This window comes from Nicotiana sylvestris, chromosome 6 (genome assembly GCF_000393655.2).
Source record: "Nicotiana sylvestris chromosome 6, ASM39365v2, whole genome shotgun sequence".
Taxonomy (NCBI): domain Eukaryota; kingdom Viridiplantae; phylum Streptophyta; class Magnoliopsida; order Solanales; family Solanaceae; genus Nicotiana; species Nicotiana sylvestris.
This window is the reverse complement of record NC_091062.1, coordinates 129,854,888-129,859,274: the sequence shown is the minus strand read 5'-3', so window position 1 is coordinate 129,859,274 and position 4,387 is coordinate 129,854,888. Positions and strand designations below refer to the sequence as shown.

The following is a 4,387-nucleotide window of genomic DNA, read 5'->3' as shown; positions in this document are numbered from 1 at the left end:
TGTCAAAAGGGCTACCTCTTTCACAGTTAGAACTGCTAGACACATGGGCTCAGTAAGAGTATGTATCGGGCTTAGACAGGCCCCTTGCTTGGGTAAAAGGATATAGATCCTTCCATACAGTCATTAAACTATAATAGAATTTCCGTATATTTCGAATCCTTATTGGTCGTGCGGACTACCGCCAACCTTTAAAAGTGTACTAAAGCAGCTAGATCTGGATGGCCGTGCGGACTACCGCCCGCCTACCTAGATCCTGGTGTAAAATGGTATCAGAGCCTAGGAATTTTCATGGTAATTGTGTAATAGATATGAAAGATTCAACATAGATATGAAGCTTTTGGAATGGATCTGGGAGAAACAAGTACTAAAAGTACTAGACTTGAAGAGGTAGATATACCTCAAAACCTTGATTTGTTAAATAAATGGACAATTCCTAAAGTTTCTATAAAAACCATTTATGATTATGGTTGGTTTGATAAACTTTCTTCTAAACAATTGATAAAAACGACTGAACAGTCTTTAGCATTAAATTCATCTGAACAGACTATTCGTTTGTTAAACAAGCATGATATTGATTTATATAAACATCATTACCATTATGTGCATATTGGTATGGTTCAAATTGCTTTTAAACCTTTAACCCTTAAAGGGTTACCAGAGACCTTCTTAGCAGCTCTTAGAGATGCTAGAAATCTGAATTTCAGACAGTCTCTAATGGGTTCGATAGAATCTACAGTGGCTTATGGTCCAGTATATTTTAATACTCAACCCAATTTGCAATGTGTAGACAAAGTAGACATAATAATTTAGTAGATAAAAATATGATAGATTTTATCTAGATCTCAACCGTTGAATGGATTTTATCCCTATCTCAATCGTCCGATGAATTTTATCCTTATTCCTATTTATCTTAAAAAAATCTCTACACATTATTCAATGTGTTGATAACAAGTAGACACAATAATTTAGAATATAATAATATGATAGATTTTATTTTGATCTCAACCGTTGAATGGATTTCATCCTAATCTCAACTGTCCGATAGATTTTATCCTTATTCCTATTTTATCTTTAAAAGAAATATTCCATTCTATAAAAATGAACATCATTTAGGAAAATAATATTGGATTTCCAATTCATTTCAAAATCAAATTAAATATTCCCATTTGTCTTCTGAAAATGAATTTCTATTTGGGAGGTTCATCTAATAATAATGGTTCAAATTCCTCTTCATCATCAGCAGCATCATCATCTGTAGTTTCCGATGATGAAGTTGAGATACAATTGTGCATGCAAAGAATTTACATGAATAATTATGTGGTGCAGTGTTTTCAACACAATCAAAATAATCATCCTATCAGAGTTGGCTCCATTCCAGGGCATTTGATAATCAATCGAGATCGTGAAGGTGATGATAATAATTTATTTCTCGATTATTTTTCAGATAATCCACGCTTTAATAATGGTATATTTCATCGTAGATATAGAATATCCCAGAATTTATCCCTTCAAATTGTTGATGCAATTAAAGTCCATGATATGTACTTCGAACAATGCGTTGATGCGATGGGCAGATTTGAACTATCTATCTACAAAAAATACAGCCATATTTAGAATGTTAGTATACGGTTTGCCATCGGATGCCGCTGGCGAATATGTGAAAATTGGAGAATCGGCTGCAATTGAAAGCATGAAGAGGTTTTGTAGAGCTACCATAGAGGTTTTTGGCGAGCAGTATTTGAGATCACCAATAGCTAACGATATTGCAAGACTTCTGCAAATTGGTGGACAACGTGGTTTTCCAGGAATGCTAGGCAGTCTAGACTGCATGCATTGGAAATAGAAAAATTGCCCAACAACATGGGCTGGACAATATACAGGACGTAGTGGATTTCCAATAATTATTCTTGAAGCTGTAGCTGATTATGACCTTTGGGTATGGAAAACATATTTTGGTATACCCAGCACAAAAAATGACATTAATGTTTTAGAGTCATCACATTTGTTTTCCAATCTTGCTAAAGGTATTGCTCCTTCCATCCATTATGTTATCCAAGGAAAAGAATATGATGTGGGTTATTATTTAGTTGACAGTATACATCCAAAATGGTCTACCCTTGTGCAAACTATCCGTAAGATACGCTCGCTAAATAAGAAATATTTCGAGATGAAACAAGAATCATGTTGAAAAGATGTTGAACGTGCATTCGGAGTTTTGCAAGCTCGTTTTGCAATTATTGCAGGACCATCACGTTTAAAGAAGTTCTACATGATATAATAACTATATGTATTATACTGCACAACATGATAATCGAGGATGAGCGTATTCTTAATGCACCAATTCAAGATGCTTGGGAAGACCAACTCCAATAGTAGAAATGGTAGTCGATGAAAATCACTGATTTGAACATTTTAGGTCAACACAAAAAAATTAAGGACAAAGATGCTCATTTTGAACTTCGTAATGCATTAATAAATCAGTTATGGGAGAATATTAGAGGTGGACATTGAATATTTAATTAGTATTTAAACTAAATTTTAAACTACATGTAATATGTATTGAATTATCTTATATCTCAATTTTTTCACTTTTATTTGAATTATCCATTAATATGTATAATCTATAACATTTGTTTACAAATTATATTATTTAAAAATTTATGATATAAAATAATTTTATTTTAGTTGGTTATATAAGAAAGAAATATGAATATGGGATTAATATGAAAAAGAAAAAAAGATAGGATTTGTTTAAGGAAATAAGAAAATAAAATTTAAATAAAAGATAATAATATAATATAGATAAGAAAGAAGAATATAAAAGGAATATTCTTTTTGGAGTAAGAAATGGAGCAATGATTGGGGCTACTATACTCCATTTTAGAGTTACTCCATATTGGAGTAAAGATTTGGAGTGAAGGGTTGGAGATGGCCTCACTAGTTATAGTGAAGAACTTTTGCTGCTATTTCAACTGCAATCCTTATTTAAAACTAGTTCAAATCTCCACCAAAATGACTTTAGATTTCCTTAGGTTATTCTTAGCTTGTCTAAACAAGACTTGACTCCAAATTTCTTATAGACTAAATTTGAAATTTAAATTTACTTCTTGTAACGACCCGGTCAGTCGTTTTGAGTGTATTAGCCCCGATCTCCTATCTACTGATTCCCCCGTATCTTTTTCTGCTTATGTGTCTTGCCGGGAGGTTGTTGTTGTGGTTTATGAGTGATTTGGGACACTTAGTCCCTAAAACGGAAGCTTAAGTCTTAGGATTTTGATTGTAGTTAAAACTATGTGAAGACGACTCCAGAATGGAGTTTCGTCAGTTCCGTTAGCTCTGTTGGGTGACTTTAGACTTAGGAGCGTATACGGATTGTAAATTGGAGGTCTGTAGCTGATTTAGGCTTGAAATGGCGAAACTTGATTTTTTGGAGATTTCGACCGGAAGTGAACTTTTTGATATCGGGATCAGATACTAATTATGAAAGTTGGAGCAGGTCCATAATGTTAAATATGACTTGTGTGCTAAATTTGAGGTTAATCAGATGTGGTTTGATAGGTTTCGACATCGGTTGTAGAAATTTGAAGTTTCAAAGTTCATTAAGTTTGGATTGGAGGGTGATTCGTGTTTTTGTTGTTGTTTGACATGTTTTGAGGGCTCGACTAAGTTCGTATGGTAATTTAGGACTTTTAGGTATGTTTGGTTGAGGTCCCGAGGGCCTCGGGTTGATTCTGAGTGGTTAACGGACTCGTTTTGAACTTGTTGGTGTTGTAGAAAAATCCGGTGTCCAGTTACTAGTTTCCTTCTTCGCTTTTGCGAGGGGTGTTCCACGTTCGCGAAGAGGAGTTGGAGATGGAAGGTTATTTATGCTTCACGTTCGCGAAGTGGGCGACGGGTTCGCGAAGGTTTGTTCAGTGGTGCATCGCGAACGCGTGAAGGGTATTGCATTCGCGTAGAGGAAGTTGAGAAGATGGGACCCCAGGGCATTGCTCTACGTGTTCGCGAAGGAGCAGTCAGTGAAAGCTCCGCATTCGCGTAGGAGGAACTTGGTCAGTAAATTATTTGTTCAATGCGAATGCGAGAGTGAGGCCGCTTTCGCGAAGAATGATTTTTCTGGGCAGAATATAAGATTTCAAATTGAAGGTTTAGCCATTTTTATCAAAATTTGAGTTTGTAAGCTCGAATTTGGACGAGATTTTGAGGGATTTTCTGAGATTGTGTAATGATTCTTCACTTATTTTATGTTATATCCTACTAATCTATCATTAATTCCATCATTTAATTTCGGATTTCGGTTGAAAAATTTGGAAAAAATAGGAGAAGTTCTTCAACTAAGATTTTGGGTTTTGATTGAGATTTCTTTTTCAAAATAAAAGTCCACTAGGTA

General features: G+C 34.6%; 1 pseudogene; it reads left to right on the top strand.

Annotated features, from left to right (window-relative positions):
• The first annotated feature begins 1,179 nt into the window (after positions 1-1,179).
• Positions 1,180-2,373, top strand: LOC104230724 (uncharacterized; annotated as a pseudogene).
• The last annotated feature ends 2,014 nt before the right edge of the window (positions 2,374-4,387 follow it).